The 17,886-nt window shown below is 41.8% G+C and overlaps 1 protein-coding gene across 2 annotated transcripts in view; it reads right to left on the reverse strand.

Annotated features, from left to right (window-relative positions):
* Window positions 1-17,886, reverse strand: part of Lim1 (LIM homeobox 1) — a 49,266-nt gene that overhangs the window by 12,588 nt on the left and 18,792 nt on the right. The window contains exon 1 of one of the 2 annotated variants that reach the window (NM_001272429.2): window positions 16,058-16,227. The exons of the other annotated variant lie outside the window; for it this stretch is intronic. The gene's annotated coding sequence lies outside the window, so the exon portion shown is untranslated. Of the gene's footprint in view, window positions 1-16,057; window positions 16,228-17,886 lie in introns of those variants that run through there. 2 annotated transcript variants of the gene reach the window in all.

A 17,886-nucleotide genomic window follows, 5' to 3' on the forward strand; every position in this document is an offset into this window, starting at 1 on the left:
AACGACGCTGGAATCGCGTTTGGATTGGGTTTATTTGGCTGACTGGGTCACGTGTCGCCATTTCATGCTCTAAGTAGCTGGTCTTTCCCTTAACTGGCGTTCGGTGTTCGGGTCACGTGTCAACTGCAGTTGTTGCTCGCTGATTTCTATATAAGTTGATTAGGTCGATGGAGTGGCAGGAGGAGTGGCAGGGGGGTCTTATCTCTGTTGAGTTCTCTGGTGCTGACTATTAAGCTCTGGGCCATGCAAAATGCTGACACGCGTTCGAGTTTCATCGCTTACCCAGTGTCCCTGCGCTATGTTCCATTCGAGATAAGCGAGAAAACGAGCTTCGAAACGTGTCACTCAAAGGAAACAACGTTCGCGTTTTGAATGGTTTTCGGTCTGGAAGTTTCGAGGATTTGGTAAATCTGTGCGGTAACCCTCGGGGAGCACCTGACCTGACAGTATGGCACTGAGAAGCGTGTTCCCGAGGGACAGTTGCCAGAAATAAATTACACTTTATTATGCATAATCTAATCCGCACCAGATGCAACCCAAGGGGGTTGTCCTCTCCAACGATCAGAGCTCTGTGACTGTGATTCTGCGATTTCAGTCGTGGTCTGTCGTAGTCTCGCCTGGTCTGGTCTGGTCTGGTCTGGTCTGGTCTAGTCTGGTTTGGTATGGTCTCATCTGGCACCTGTCACATCGACTGAATCTGGAGAAGAAGAGCTTAACTCATCCCGAGATGAATGCAAGTCGGCCTGATGGGATGAGTGGAGATGATGATGAGATTCCAGTGATTCAAATGCGAAATCATCGCCAGACGTCTCTGAATGAGTTGGTTAGTCGATGGGGGGTAGCTTTCGAATTAGATATCCATGAAGGTAAAGAAAAAGAGCTGACAAGCTGCAGTTTTATTTTTTTTTTTTTTTCTTTCTTATACATATCACTATTATGTATATATTATTATACCAATCAGTATAGTTTTGGAATCTCCAGTTTGGTAGCCTGTTAGTAAAATCCTTTCATCTACAAACTTCCCACCATCTGGTTGCCCCCGATTAAGCCACACAAAACCCAAGAGATCTTAATCAGTTCGAGGAGTGTTCCGAGCGTTTGGTCGAGTGTCGCTGGATGCCAAAAAAGGTCCTTCAACAATTGACCCGCAGACAGAGCCAACGGTACGGAAATTTCAAGTGTTTACCAGCATCGTTTACTGGGTGGTTCAAATGGTTCGAATGCTTTGAATGCTGCTCTGAATACTCCGAATGCCTCGAATATTTCGCGTAGCTCAAGTGGGTGGCGGGTGGTGATGGTGCCGTTGGTGGTGGTGGTTTAAAGCCCAAAAGATCCCTGGTCAATGGTTTTGGTGCCTTCATACCTACGATTCGATTCCATATGGGCGCTTTAAGTTGTTGTAAACACATGTTAATAAACACGCCGAGGGTTGTCAGTACCAGTAAGAACTACAACAACAACTGGCTCGAGCATCACTCAAATTAACTTTGAAAACCATTCAGGAACACTTCATTTGATTGCCACAGAAAACGTTGGTGGAAACCAAAAAAAAAAAAAAAGAAACAGGGAAACCGGGAAACTGGGAAACCACCCCACTACCCAAAACCGCCCCCTGACCCTGCGGCAGTTGTTGTTTGTAATTGTTGTTGTAGCAATAGCAATTATACCATTGAAGCAACCCTCGGCAGCCATAAAAGTTCAAACACTCATTTCGCGCTTAGAAAAATATTTCCAGTAACCTCGTGGCCTTCTGAATTTTGCCCCAACCCCCAATATCCCCCTCGCCATTCCTCATGTTTTTCTTTGGCAAACATCCGCATCCTCATCCACATCCGCATCCACATCCACATTCACGTCCGCTGTCGAGGATGCCGAACAAGTGCCGAGATCCTTGAGAGCTGAATCATTGGGCAAACAAGCAGGACAGGCACATAAATAAACAACAGGCGCCGCCGCCTGGTGGCATGAATCCATCAATGTGCCACCCCCTCGATTTTCCTTTTCCACTCCGTGGCCTGTTTGCATAGTCAAGTGCAACAGTTTCCAGTTTCCAAGTCCTGAATAGATTTCGCCCATCTTTGCAGAAGATCTCGAAAAAGGTTGAGTGGGTGGGTGGGTGGTAGTGTTGTGTTGTGATGTCACCTGTTCGTTGGGCGGTTCACTTCGAGTGGATCAGCGGCCGAAGTCTGAAGGTCTTAGAATCTTAGAATGGCTGAGCCACGTTAAAAAGGAAAGTATTATGGCAAGTAATTTATAGTTTCGTTAAGTAAAATACAATGTCACAGCGGGTGCAGCTAAAAATTTGAATACACTAAATTAGTGTAAAATCCCTGCGGACTTGCTGCAAAATCTTTTGAATTCAGGTCATGTCCAGGCACCTTAAACGATTTTTCCCCTCCAACAAGAAACGAGAACAAAAAACTGAAATAACCCATATCATGTTCGGTGAAATGTTCGAAATTCCCCGCTCAACTTCTGGCCAACCCCGAAAACTTTATTGCCCCACGTAAATAGTTTTGTCAGGACATCGAATATCTACCTGTCATTGCCTCATCCGCCCAAAAGGGAGAAAAACGGGGGGGAAAGTCGAGTGGGTGGTTTGTTCCACCCCAAGGACTCAAAATCGAAGCGAAGGATGGAGAAAGCAGCCGCAGCAGCAGCAGCAGCAGCAGCAGCCACCACCAATCGACGTAGACAAAGCGCACACACATTAATTTCGAATTAGTTTTGCATCATGTGGTTCACGATGCAGAAAAATCGAGGGGGGTTTTCCTCTCCGTTCCCTTCCCCCCCAATGGCCCCCCTTACCATCTCTTCCCGCCCTTCCTTTTCACAAAACTGAACGCTGAACGAACCATCGTCCTCATCGAATGCCCAAGCTCCCCAGCATTTTCAGCTGGTTTTTCTGGCACTCTGGCCATCCTGTGTGTGTGTGTGTTTTCTCTTTTCTCGGTTCGTGTTTATGGGCAACTATTAAGTGCACAACGTAGTGCGGCATGAAAAATGCGGCATGGACGTGGAACAGATCGCTGGATTTTCTACATGAGCGCATTCTGAAAGTCGTTCGCCTCAACGCCGAGCGCAGACATGGCCATATACTATACTATATAGTCATTCTGGATTCTCGATTCCCAGTTCGGTGTTCGTGGTTCTTGGGTTCTTGGGTTCTTGGGTTCTCTTGGGTTCTCTTGGGTTCTCTGCATGTTCTTGGGCTCTTCCCATTCTCCATTCATCGGATGAAATCCGAGGGGAGTCGCGCATTTGCTGGCTGTAAAATTAGGTTAATTCCTGTCAGTGCGTTGCTGATTTGAATTGTCACAGAAGAGGAGGGTTATATACACTGGTATGTTCGTAATAACAATAAAGTAATGAACACCTGCTAATATACTATGTGGTTCCGCTTGTGAGTTGTTTGCCGCCATATCGATTCGAGTGCATTAGAAAAGGAGTTGAGCCAGCTAAATAATAATCATTAGTTGAAATAACGATAAATGTTGATATTTTGTCTTGCCATTGGGCCTGCTAATGATACATTTTTGTCGCAGTGCATACACTTGGCACCTGGTTCTCAACTTCGTACTCTTTGGCATGGGATTTACTCGCACTTTGAGTGCCATTCGCATTGACGTTCGCTGACGTCTCCTCCTCCGAGGCTCCCACCAGCAGCCCCTCTGCGCCTCCTCATGGCCCCCAGTAGTCACCGACGGAACCCCTCTTAACCCACCGACAAGCTCCATTCCGATCGCGGCTTAGTGACGACGACTCTAATCCCCTGACTGTCTGACTCTCATCCTCATCCTACATGGATGCATGCATGTACATATGTATGTATACTTCTGCTCTTTCGCTTTTTCTCGGGGTTTATATTTTCCTTTTCGTTTTTTTACTCTTTTCCATATGTGACAGTTACGCAAGAAAAGTGTCAAATCGAGTGAGTTGGCAAATGTTATGCAATCCCCAGCTGAGATCCGATAGCCGATTGCCGATGGGCGATAAAAGCTGCCAACGGTTTGATTTCAGTAATATATATTCGGTGGCTTTAAAGGCAAGAGGTTCTATTTCTAGTTCTAGAAAATCATTCGATAAAAGTTGCAGACTTAAGACTTTGAACTTAGAACTGGATATTCTATTAGAATCTGTCACTCAACCAAAAAGCGCCACAGTTGGCCTTTAAGTCCAAAATTGGATTTACAAGGAACTAGACCAATTTTCCCATTTCCACCCCACCCCCTCCCCCCTTGGTTTTTATATCTCGTGTCATTGACAGACTAATTTTTTACTTTCTTTCCTGCACTTTGGCTTCATTTCGTGTTTTTCCCTTCCGTCGGAGTCATCAATTTGCCGGGCGTCGTCGTCTGTTGGCATTTAGTGCCACTTGAGCGACAAACTGACCAGCGTCATGTCAAGGTCACACACCCGCACGGGTATAAATACACGCACACACATATATAGATATAAATATATATATGTATACGGTTGGAGCCTTGGGTCATTGGTAATGAGTGTCCAAAGTTGACCAAGTTGGGGAAAACTGTTCAAGTTGCTGCCCGGGCAGTTTGCACTTAATTTCTGTTTGTGTGTTGCGTGCACAAACATTTAAAATTTATAGACAAACAGCAGTCGTCTGCCCCTGGTTCCACATAGTGGGGTGTGGGGGTGGGCATAGCACTGGGAAATTCCTTGTGCTCGGCTCCCCGCTTTTCCGATTTAGCCACTTGGCATGCTCAGTCAAGTGGAAAGTGTAGTGCCAACCCCTCGACGGCTAAATGAAGTTGCTGCCCCACCCACAAGCAGTGGCGAACCCCACATACCCCATACCCCATACGCATACTCCATTCTCATCGTCATTCCATCCCCATTCCCACATCCATTCCCATTCCAACCACCTTGGTGGAAATTGCTCCTTCTGTTGACTGGTTCACGTTCTTCACGCTTTGATGCGGCATTACAAATTGTTGTGGTATTTGTTGTTGCCGTTGCACCCTCGCAAATAGTTGCACACACACTCACGAATACACCCAGAGACAAGCAAATACACACGCAGTTGCACTGAGAGAAATCGAGATGATTCAAAGATTCAGAAGTGAAATGGAAGCCTATTTCAATGGAAAAAGTAATTGAAAGACTTTATAATTATTTGCCTCAAGTGGGCACACATTTGGTAGGCACATTTCGCACAAGTCACCACAATTTTTGGCCAGTGCATAACATTTGTTTAATTCATTTGTCGTTGCCGTGGCTTTGGCTTTCAGTTCAAAGTTTTGCAGCCATATCTGTCTCGAAATTCGTGGCCGCCGCTCAAAGTGTCAGAAACAGTTTTTGAGCCTTTGTGACTTTGACTTTTGATGATGTTTTGAGCGCCTCAACTTTATGTGGAAAATGATGGGTAAATGCGCGGGGGAAAATCAGACAAGTTGGCTCAGTTCGAACTTCGTTTTGTTTGACACTTTGCTGCAAACAATAAACTTGAAGTTCTTCTGCGAATGAAAAGGGGCAAACATGAAGGGCAGCAAGCAAACTGTCAAGTGTTGAATCCTTACGATATCCTTTAGCACAAATTTAGCCGAAAACAGAAACAGACCAAGTGCCAATAACAATCTCTAATATATTACTATAGGCTTAAATTAACCACTCTAATGCAGATTTATATTTCAACTAAATTGGCTTAAGAAACTTGCTTAAAATCGTTCCCTGTCATTAATTTCCAAGCGAATACAAACATCTTGCTTCTTTGAATAATCTCCTGTTGCTAAAACCCCATTTTGCCAACCGAAAATCTTTGTTTTGATTGGCATTACGGGCACAATAACTACTATGCGTGTTTCTTACAAATGCTCAAGGAATCGTAAAAGGGGTTGCTGGCTGGAAAAACGAAAAACGGAAAATGGGAAACGGGAAAGCGGTGAGCGAGGAGCAAGAACAGTTAGAAAAGTGAGTACGCTCTGTTACCTTTTTGGGCAACTGCCTTCGGCTTGTTGTTGTGCCAAATGTGGCCTGTCCACCGCTGTTTGTTGCTTTTGTTATTTCAAGCATTTTGTGGCAGTGCCACAAGCGACAATCTACAACAACAACAATATGCAAGAACAACAAAACAACAAGAACCGGCCGCATTTTGTGGGCATTTGTAAAGTGATCCCTTTTTTTTTTGCCATGCTGTTGGTTTTACAGCCAGACGAACAGGCACCGAAAGGACCAAAGGACCTTTCTCCCTTTTGTTTTCATCGCATGTTTAAATCGCTGTGGCTGCACTGCGAAAAATTCTAGCCCATAGGAAGTAAAGTTACATGGGATTATAGTTATGTATAGTTAGAGCACAAGTATTGTGGTCACAACTAAATTTGAATAAATAAACAAAAGAACAATACATTTTCATTAACTACAAACCATCATGTATTACATAATTTAATATCTTGAAAACATGGCCTTTAAATTTTAGTTTTTTGTGGACCTTCTACGTAATTAAAGAGGTATACATATATGGATTGAATTAAAATTTAGTTGTTATATGTTTCTTGTTTTGTTTGAAGTGTTTGGCGATGCTGCTGTCAGGACGTTGCTACTCCGCCTAAAGCAACAGGATTGCGAGGCTCGCGTTTTCCCTTGGAACGCGTTGAGCTGTGCCAAAAAGGATTTGCCTTACCCTTCTTCGCTTTTCACCCCAACCCCGTTTTCGTTTTCCCTGTTGGCATTTAACATTTTCTATATACAGTTGTACATATATATGTCTTTCGCTCTGAAATTGATACCAATGATGTTCGGGCTCAGTATCCTTGCCAAAAAAACAAAAAACCAAAAAAAAAAAAAACAAAACGAAACCGTTTTGTTTTTATTGTTATTGCGTACGTTGTAGTGTTATTCTTTCATTTCAACGCGCCTCTCGTTTGGGAAAAATAAAAATGAAACAAGAGGGAATTTAAGGAAGAGGGCCGGGCCAAGCAAAGGTGAACTCCTTTTTGGCGAGCGACGAACCAACTGACAGGAATAACAATAATAAAAACAACAGCAGGAACAACACAAGGACAATTGCCCATAAACAAAATGGCGTCGCTTTGAGCCACCAAAATGCGACGAGCGGAAGTAATGGAAGTTAAGGACTCGCAGGATGTTTCGTCTGCCCCCTTTGCGTTTGCTCAATTACATGCGAGTGCTTACTTTGAAGAGTTCTTAAAGCGAACGAATGTTCAGCACAAGATATTATTATCAAAATATATTTTTTAATATTATTATTATTATTAATCCACCTCAAAACCATTCGTGCAAATCGAAAACCGCAACCAGGCGGAAAAACTAAAATAAAAACAGAAACGGCAGTTAGCTCTGATCCTGAGATCAGCCGATCCTATGGACACTATGGACCATGCCCACACAGATGACAAATATGTGTTGACATCGCAACACGAGCGAGCAAACCAAAAGGGATGGAACCCAAAGGAACCTTAAGGATCGATGAAACCAAGGGACCACACATATGTATATGACCTTCTGTGAAATGGGAATTGCAAATGAATTGATGCGCTTTGTTGACTTTTTGTCAATTGGGATTATGCCCATTCGCTTATACCCCGGATTCAGCTGGTTATATTGTGACCCGAAAAAAGGAGCACTGCCATTGCGATTAACAATTGGCTTAAAGCCGTGCCAAACAAAGTGTCGAAAAGCGAGCCTAAGCCGCAGTTTTAGTTACAGATACAGATACAGCGAGAGCTACAGCTACAGATACGATTTCAGGTTCAGTTTCAGTTCGAGATTCAGTTTTCAGGCCCGAAAATAACCGTGGCCGAAACCCCAGACGATCCCCAGATCGCGTTCTGCTGTCGGATCATTGACGAATGGGACAATAACAACTTTGTCTACCTGCCCACGCGATCGAAAATATATATATATACCATATAGTCGTGGCGGTGGTAGAGTGAGAGGGAGAGGAGAGGAGAGGGCAGATCAGAGATCAGCGCGCCTAGATTATTATGCCAGTCAGGCATCCGTCGGGGGATTTGTAAAACAGATCTTTTTACGGATTAGAGGCGAAGCCGCCACAGCAGCGGTGGCGGTGGATTCTGCGGTTATGACAAAAGGCCCGCAGCTACACAGTGAGAAAAATTCGTATGCAAATGCTTAAAGTACAGCATAGCATAATAATATATATATTTAATGACTAACAGACAACTATAGTTGGATATTATGCTACTGTAGAAAACTATAGGTTTCACACACAAAGTTAGCTTTACAAAAATGTGCAGTTAAAATGTATATGCTAAGTGCATATATTTTCTTACTGTGCACAAGTTTATGGCCTGATTATTGAGCTTAAGACACGAGCAACAAAACCAATCCACATCTGCGTCTCCAATCTCGCAGAGAACTTCCGTAAAACGATTTAGTTTTGGATGCTATTAAGAAGGGGGAAACATTTGGTTTTTTTTTTTTTGGTTTTTTGTTTTTTGGAGGCGGGGTCAATGGCATAAGACCGCAGAAAGTGAAAGTAAATGAGTTGCTGGTGGGCCAACACAATATTTGCCTTAATTGGAGTAATTTTGGTGATTTTTCCAAGTAATAAGAAGTTGATGGATAGATGGATGGGTTGAGTACGATAAATTAATGGAAAACTGAGATTGTGATGAATAATAAATATTTAATCCGTTTTTGCTTTAAAATCCAAGTAAAATTTCGATTGCGATTTCATTTCGCTCCTTCACTTCAATCAACAAGCATACAAAATTAGCCAGACATGTTAAATAAAATCACAAATTAGTTCACATAACATTGAGTCTAACCAAAAATTGGCATATTTTCCACCTCGACAACTTTCCCTTTTTCGCGGCCGACTCTCCCAGATTTTCATGTTGTTATAGTTGGATTTCCCTTTCTGTTTGTTTTCCCAACCCGTATTTTGTTATTACTATTTCGGTTTCGGCCCCGCTGTCAAACATATCAATTTCAAAGCGAATTTTCCTCCGGACCGGCTATTGCTCTCTCCCTCTCCCTCTGCGGCGTGTGTTGGCCATCTCTTTCTATGTGTCCCTGTGTTGTTTTATTTGTTTGTTCATAAATTGTCTGTCAGCATTTCTGCTTTTGTTTTCTTTGCTAGATTTCTGACATGTTTTTCTTTTGCCCGCCATCCACGTATCTCGTGTTTTTTGTTGTTTTTTTTTTTTTGTTATTTTGTAGCCTGGGTTTTGTTATAACTTTTGATGGATTGCATGCAGAAAATGCCGAAAAACGAGCAAAGTTCAAAATTATAAATCACACTCAAATTTTGTTTGGAAGTGGCGAACAAGAAAATAAATTTATGCTCGCCGTAAACAAGAGTAACAACAAATCGATTAACACATATAAAACGAAAACAGGCATTAACTCCAACGATTTGTGACACTAATAAATAAGGCAGCAACAAAAGCCCGCCTGCATTATCATTTCCCCCTTTTTACTTACCCTTCACCTTACCCTTACCCCTTATCCCACCAACCGTTTTTTTCCCCCAAACCGATTTTTAAACATTTTTAAACGCACTCCATCTTCCTCGTGGATACTTTATGGGATATGCGGAACCTTTATTTATTTATGCTTATTGCGTTTATCATTTGTGACATTTGCATAGCGCCGGCGTGGGCCAAAAACCGCGCTTGGGGCATCCGCGAGAACTGAGGAATCTGGCGGAGCCCGAGAAATTGTCACTGCTTGCCCCTTTTTATTGCCACACCGAACCCCCCCCCCCCCCCCCCACTCCAACACAGTCGCAATCTGCAGCTGTAAAAATCTGCGCAAATTTATGCGCAAATGAATTGTGCATTTGATGTTGGCTTGCAGTTTGCAGAATGAAAAACCGGAGTGGGAAGTGGGCGCCAACCTAAAAAGTAAGTTGCCACAAAAAAAAAAAGGGGAGCTAAAATCCAAACAGCAGGTGATGAGATATGGCTGTGGCATCTAGAGCTAATGCAAACTAGATTGGTGGGAAATCAAGCTGCTGCTTTGCAGTAGTTTAACTTCCTTTGCATTTAAAAATATCTCAAATCTGATAGTTCAGATATTACTTCCTTGCGACACTTCTATGAAATGGTAATTTATCTTTAAGGTCAGCGCTCCATAAATCTTCGTAGCAAGCCCAGTTTCAGCGATCTTAAAAGTCATATTTCAAGTGATTCATTAGTTCCACCGTTTGCGGTTCATTCATCTTTTTAGCACCTACTCCCAGACGCAATCTACACTTGATCTCGCATTTCAGCCATTCGAAATATGAAGGCAAAACTTCTCTCTAGACGGAAAATGCATTTTCGCCTGACCCACATTGCGTGGCCCACTGCCCCGCCCTTTTCACCTGGCCCACACAAATCTATATATATATATTGTATATATATATATATATATATTGTATATATTTCTTCAAAAGCGTTGTTGCGTTGTGCCATTTTGCCGGCCAAAACTGAGTCACTGAGATCCGATGGATCATTGCAATCGCCGCCGCTTGAAAACTGAGTCATTTTCATTGGCAAACGTGAGTCAGGCGTGAAAATGTGGAAAACTTCGGGGTCCTGAGCTGTAGCCGTTTTGTTATGTCATTTATAGCCGCCTATTTAACGTTTTTTCAAGCGAAAAACTTTATTTTCACGCGCATTACGCAAAACGCGCGCAAAACAAAAAAAAGCAAAAAAAAAAAAAAAACAAAAGGAACAAAAAAATAAAAAGCGCAGAGAAAAGAGACGCGGCGCAACAACTGTGACTCCAAAGTCAGGCTCCAAAAAGTGCTTCGGCAGTAAAAGGCCATTAAAACTAGCACCGAAGTGGCTGTAAAAAATAAAGCCAAACTAAAAATAAAATAAACATTAACTGCTCCCCAAGTGCGGGCTTTTGAGATAGAAAACTTAAAACCTAAAACTGAAACAGAACAGAAACAGTAACATGCCTCGAATTGGGAGTACTCGTAAAATATACACGAGATTGGGAACAGGTTCGAAGTAAAGGTTTTGGAGAACGTTGGTGCGGCATGGTGACCCCGACAAGTGGGCTCGGGTTTCGGTTTTCGGAATTTATCTATGCTGCAATGGTTTCGCTTCAGCGGTTACAGGTGCGTTTTATCTGGGTTACCGAAGATCGGGGCAAGTTCGTATTTCTATCGCGCTTATGGGTACCTGTGCTTATGTATCGAAAATTCGTCAGATGAAAAACCAATTGTGTAAAGATCCACCGAGTATCTCTTACTTCAAAACCCGAAAACAGTCGCAAAAAACTCTTGGTAAACCATAACACCATAACATACATTGCCACTCAGTCAGTTATCTCCCCTGAACATATGCCCACATATATCATACATATTTATACAAATATGAATTATGAGTGTGCAAAAATAAAAAGGAAGGGAATGGAAAGAAGGAACGCAGCCAATGGCAAAGATCTGCGAAGCGAGATAAGGAAAAGCCACCCCTTCGGTGAAAAAATTTCACTGCGAATACGAGGAAACTTTAAGCTTAAAGTGCCAGCCATTTTCGGTATTTGTATGGCATTGTGTTTTATTTGCGAGTCGAGTTGGCAGAGAGGGGAAATAAAATAAACGAGAGAATCGAAATCGATTTCGTGTATTTCGAGTGCTTGGAATCTTTCGCCGTTCTAAGCTTTTCCAAGGGGCCTTAAGCCAGTGGTGTTATATATGTATATATGTATGTAGTGGTGGTTGTATGAAAAAACCCAAGCGCCTTTCTTTGGCCCGCCTGCCTCCTACATTGGCAGACATCATTTTGCACACAAAGCTCTGCACATTTCCGTTTCCGTTTTGTATACATAACCTCAATTCACATTTTGGCATGGCCACCCTTAGATGCCAACCCCCAATGCTGTCGCCCTCTCGTTCTAACGCCCCCAGACTCTTTTGCGGCTGTCTCTTTCCTTGGCAAATGCCACCTGCAGCAGTTTTTGTGAAGCTTTGCGTGCTTTTGGTTTCGACAGTTGGATTTGTGCTGTGCGACCTCAGAATAAAGTCCTTCTCGAATGCCCCACCCCGCCCACTTGTCCCGCCCACTCCACTGCTTCACCTCTCCACTCCTCGCCACGGCTTCGCCCCTTTTCGCTTGCAGCTTCCTCTCGCCTTTTGTTTCGTTTTTCTTCGCTTTTTGCGGCTGCTGTTTTCTTTAGTCAGCCGCCAACGCGAAATCCGCCAAAGCAAGCCACCCCCAAAAGCGCCATACCCACCCAGCCACCCACTAACACCAGCCACTGTCAGCCCCACTTCACCATCTTTTGGCTTTCGCTCCTGCTATTGCCATCCCTCTTTTGGACATTTCGTTTGTTGCCATCTCCTTTGGTTTTTGGCCCGAGGCCCGCCTTTCTTTTTTTTTCTCCCCCCCCCCCCCGTTTTTTGTGTGTGCTGCCAGCGACGCAGTCGACGCTTATCTCTGCCACCCAACCATTCCCTCCAATCCCCCCCTTTTTTTAGGGGTGATAGGGGGGTTTGGGAAAGGTTTTTCCTCTTTTTTTTTTTGCTCTGCGCTTTTCCGACTCTATTTTTTGACTGGTGAAAATGTTTGGCCAAGCTTGAAATATGACACGATTACAAGAAGTTGGGGGCTCTAAGTACACATGGAAAAAAGCGCAGTGGGAAGAGCGCAGAGAACATTCCAAATAAAAAATATATCAAGATATATATATATATATATATATATATATATATATATATATATATGTATGGAAAAGAAACAACCTATTTACTTTGTTAACAATTACACGATCTTTTGGAAACCAAATCAAATTTTCTCCGTGTACTAACTCGTCGGCTCGTAAATCTCAGTTGTTTAGAGCTGAGAGTTTGGGAAATTAGCTCCTTAAAGTGCCGCACTTAAAGCTCTTTTATGGAGATCCACCAAAAGAGCCAAATAAGGAAAAATCAAAGAAAAAAAAACAAAAGCCAAGTGGAAACCGACTGGCTGGCAACTGGTAACTGGAAACTGAAACCGAAGCTGAACTTCTCTCATTGTCATTATCAGGGGACTTGATTTTGTTTGCTCATCAAGTTAGCCCCCTAAAAAGCAAAGAGACACTCAATTTTTGATTGGAGATTTATGGGACAAGTTACGAGTCCGCTTTCGGCACTAAAGTTCACTCGAGTCAAAAAGACTTTGCTCTAGTTTTAACGCCTCTCGTAATTTGCCCCGACACATCATCAAATGACTGGCCCCTTAACCCTCTACTGGCCCCCCGGGCTCGCTTTAGTTAGACATTAAAATGCTGAAAACGCTGAGCTGAGAAGACCCTTTTTATTTATTTCCCCCCACCCCCCTCTCACCATTTTCTTTTCCTTGCAGCGTCTGGGCCTCGTTTTCATTTTATTTCGTAGCCTTACGAGTTTTGTCATTAAGGCGCGCAAGTCGTTCAACAAATGCCCCATAAACAATAAACAATAACAAGTGAATGTGTGTGTGCGTGTGTGGGGAAGAGTTATTACCCAGAAAAGGGGGGTGGTGTTTGAAAAGTTACAAGTCCGGCGACAGGTTGAACATTTGAATTTAAAATCGATTACGGCGGATAGAAGATACATAAGTATTAGAAAAGAAGAGATTCTTCTGAATCAGAAAAACCGTCGGCAAGTATTTCCATAGATTAACAAAGGAACTAAAGCAAATTGCTTTACTTAAATACCATAAATGGTGCTTTTAAGGCATTCCCAACCAATTAACTTGTGTATTTATCCCTCGTTATATTTAGGCATTTATTTTTATCCACATCCAGCAATAATACCTTTGAATTATTATGCTCGTGATTTATGAACTTGGCCCAAACCTTTTTTCTCCACTGTTTCCGCCTAAAAATGGCGACATTTCCGCCACAGTGAGTGCCAAAAGTCTACTGGCCTTTCCACCTTTTGGGCGTTATAAATTTGGATTTTTATTTGGACTTTTCCTGTGGTCGCCACAAATCAAAGCCGCGTTTTATGGAAAATAGTTGGCAACACATACGCACTTGGCCAAATGATTTACGAAGGCGTTGAAAAGGCGTTAGAAGAGGAAGGTACCAGTTTTTTGGTTCGCTCCGGGTACGGGCTTTTATTTTTTTTTATCGCACATCGGTAAAGTATTAAATTCGTGGCCCCAAAATAGCCGCAAATTTATTATCCCAACGTTCATACAGTGAGAGAAAAAACATTAAAAACAAAAAAAAAATAAAAAAAAAAGACGCAGGGAAAGTCCGGTGTTGAAAAAAGGAGGGGGCTGTGGTCACTCTCGTGTATATAACAAAAAGTAAAAACCCAGAGAGTCATAAAAATAAAAAATAGCCCAAGTAAATGTCAAATAAACTTTAACGGTTTTACTTTTTTCCTTCGGTTCTTTCCCTTTTTTTTTCTCTCCGGGAAACAGATTGGACCACAGGCAGCCGCAGCAGCCAAAGCCATAAACTTTTCGAGCTGCAAAGCCCCAGGCCAAAAAAAAAACAAAAAAATTATAGTACATATAAATACTTATATAGCTGGTGTGTAAATATATGTACACACAAAGAAACGTAGTGAACCACAATGTATAAGCCCAAAAATTCGAAAACTTTTGCTGGAAATAAAGGATATTATAGAAACTCTTTTTTGAAATTTCATTCTTAAAATCTACTTGCATAATATTTGCATTTGATTTTATTATAATATAATATAATACTTTCTTTGCTGTGTACGAATATGTACATACATATAGAAGTCATGTAACCGAACTGACTGAACAAAAACTGCCACCGCTGCAAAAACTGAAACTGCAAATAAAAATAAAAATAATAAAAAAACTCCTAGAGAAGAAGTAGCAACCGCAAGGCTGTTGGCGTATCAAGGGGTGAGGATGGATGCCCCCAAAAGGGGGCGTGGCAAGGGGCCAAGGGCGTAGATGAAGCCAGCGATTTACCAACGGGGTCCCATCGAGAATAAAGAGTACTATATTACGTGACCAGCCGGCAAAATGACAACCGTAAATCTGCGGTATATTTCATGTGGTCGAACGGACTTTAAGGGAGTAAAATGGTTGAGGTTACCAAGGTTTATGCTATATAATATTACCCATTACCCATTCAAATAAAGTGTGTTTTCTCAGACAATCAGATAGTTAATAATAAATGTGTTTTCAAATTTCAGTTTAAATTAGTGGCTTCATTTCGAACCGAAAATATGAAATTACTAATACGCCACGTTGGCACCCTGTAAAATGATAAACATTTGACTAAGAGTTCGTACTTTGGGTCCAACTTTAATTTTAAATGTTGGCTTTAACCAAAAAAAAAAGGCCAACAACAACAGCTGTTTATCGCTGCAAAGAAGATAACGATAAACAGTGGGAGATGAGCTGAACTTTAGAGACTTTTTTGGCCATATGCCTTTGACCCTTTTGGCCAGCAAAACAAAGCCGGAAAAAAAGTAGGCGTAAGAAAGCAACAAAAGCGGCAACAACCACAAAAGCAAACAGGACAATAAAGCAGGAGAACGTGTGTTGTTTGTGTGGGTTCATAAAAATTTTGTTTTCAGCCGTCATAAAAATAACAACAGAATCCCTCAAAAACAACAGGCCAAGTCTGAGTTAAGGTCGTTTAAGGGTCATTAAGTACGCAACTCACACATACACACATATGTATGTATGTAGAAGGACTCCCAAATGTTTATGTTCGAGCGCCGTAAGTCACTCGAAGTGTTGATGATAACTCACAAAGTTTAGGGTTTACAGTGGGGGCGAAAATGACGAAAAGTTGGCTAATTCAATATTGCGTATTAATTGCTTTAATGTATGGCTTAAATACCTCTTAGCATTTGCTTATTTTTTTCAGCTATTTGCCTTTTATTTAAATTGTCAACAGTGGTTATCTGGTTTCAACAAATCTAAAGATTTTAGCCTTGAAACTTTCAAAAAAGATTATTTAACTGGTTTATGAACCGGGAACTTGCAAACACTTGGTAATTAGGTCTATTTGCTATTTATTTTTTTTTTAGAACCCATTTCATTCTTTTTATCTCAAAAGTTTCAACTTCATTGCACTTTGTGTTCCCCGCTTCCTTGCGTTTTTTTGTTTTTTTTTTTTTGTAATGTTTTTTATTTCTTGCTTGATTTATTACCTCAGTTACGCCGCCGCTGCCCGGCCATTCATTGTTGTTGTTTATCACACAGCAAACAGTTTAATTTATATGACAAGCAATAAATTGACGCGTCGAAGCGGCAAAAACAAAAAAAAAAAAAGAGTCACACGTTTCCTTTTACAAACTGTTGTGTTTCATTTGTCTTTTGATCTGCAGTGGAGTTTTCAAAGTGGCGTATACTTGATGTGTTGACACTTCTTCATTTTTTTTTTGTCGAAAAAAAAGAAATAGTTGCATAAACTGTGTGGTGGGACTCGTGTTGTGGCTAAGTGAAAAATCCGTTGCACGTAATTAACGCAATTAAAATCAAAACATTAATGACCTGCGCTCCTTTTGGACCGACGTCGCTGTCGACTGCGGCGCAGCAGAGCGGTCGACGTCGCTGCAGCCATTTGGGCAGAAGACAAGCAGAGTTTTCCCCTGCAATTTTTTTTGTTCATTATTCTGCATTTTTTGTTTTTTTTTTTTTTTGTGGTGGCTTTAAGAAATTGTTGAGAAAAATTCCAACTGAAATAAATAATAATTATTGTTGAATTATTGGCTGGATTATGAATGGTTGCGAAAAGAGAGCGAGAAGGAGCGTTCGAAAGAGAGCGGGTGAAAATGCTTGCCTACTTTTTGGGGCTCGCGGCCATTTTGTTCTGCCTGCGTCGACGTCGACAGCACGACGTCACATTGCCATCGTGCATCTCGCTCTAGCGCCCGCCGCAAATGCGCAGCTGCGATGAGAAGAGAAGCTCTCTCATTCGCCGCCGCCGCCGCCGCTCTCCGTCTTTCTACACTTCTCTCAACCCCAACCTCTCGCGTCGCACAGTTGCTCTCTTTCTCCGTGGAAAGGGAGAGAAAATGGCAGCGTTGAAATATTTAACGCCGCTAAGTATGCTACGAAAATATCTTTCCCAACAAGCGAACAAATTTCCACGTATTTATTGCTTTCGTTACTTTAGCTAAACGAAAATGATGGTAAAAATAAAGTTCAGCCCATTAAAAGAGAGAGAGAGAGAGAGATGAAGAAGGAAGCTAAAAAGTCCAAAAGTTGAGTTCAAATACTCAAAGCATTAGAGTCTCTGAATTTTGTATGTAGAAAAATGTTTGCATGATACAAATTTAATGACAACTCCCTTTAAGGCTTTAATTGCCGCTTTTGGCCAGTAAAAACTTGGCGAATGTCAAATAAATATCCTGCCAACTTTAAAGCTTAACCCTTGCTCGCACTCGAACGCACACACACACACACACACACATATATATACACACATCCTTTAAAACTTTGCCCGTCGAGTGAAAAGGGTAAACAAAGGCAAAGAGGCAGGGGCTCCATTTTGCAGCTGCTTTTGGCTTTAATGCGTTTTCAGTTTTTCCTTTTTCTCGCCATTTTGCTGAATTTTTCGGCCACGCAAGGAATGTGAGAATTATGGTAGGAAAAACCTTTAAAGGATCTAATTTTGCTGGAACGGAATTTTTAAATTAGCAGGAAATGCAGGAATGGTTTAAAATAATGTTAGAAAAGCATTCCTAACATCGACTGAGTTATCATATTAATTATATTTTGCATTTAGCCAACGAAAAACGAATATACAATTCTGAGAGAATATTTTATCCAAATTTAATTTCCCTCTGCAACTTTCACTGTCCTTGTTTTCCCAATTCCCTCCCCATCATGTGTACTATTATCTTATGCATGCCTTTGTTTTATTTATGCGATTTGTGTCAATATTTGCCAAGCATTTAGCCCATGACTTTTGCACGCTTTTCTTGGGCGTCGCAAAAGTGCAGAAAATATATCTTTTCCGGGATTACCAAAGACA

The sequence above is a fragment of the Drosophila melanogaster genome, chromosome X, assembly GCF_000001215.4.
Source record: "Drosophila melanogaster chromosome X".
Classification (NCBI taxonomy): domain Eukaryota; kingdom Metazoa; phylum Arthropoda; class Insecta; order Diptera; family Drosophilidae; genus Drosophila; species Drosophila melanogaster.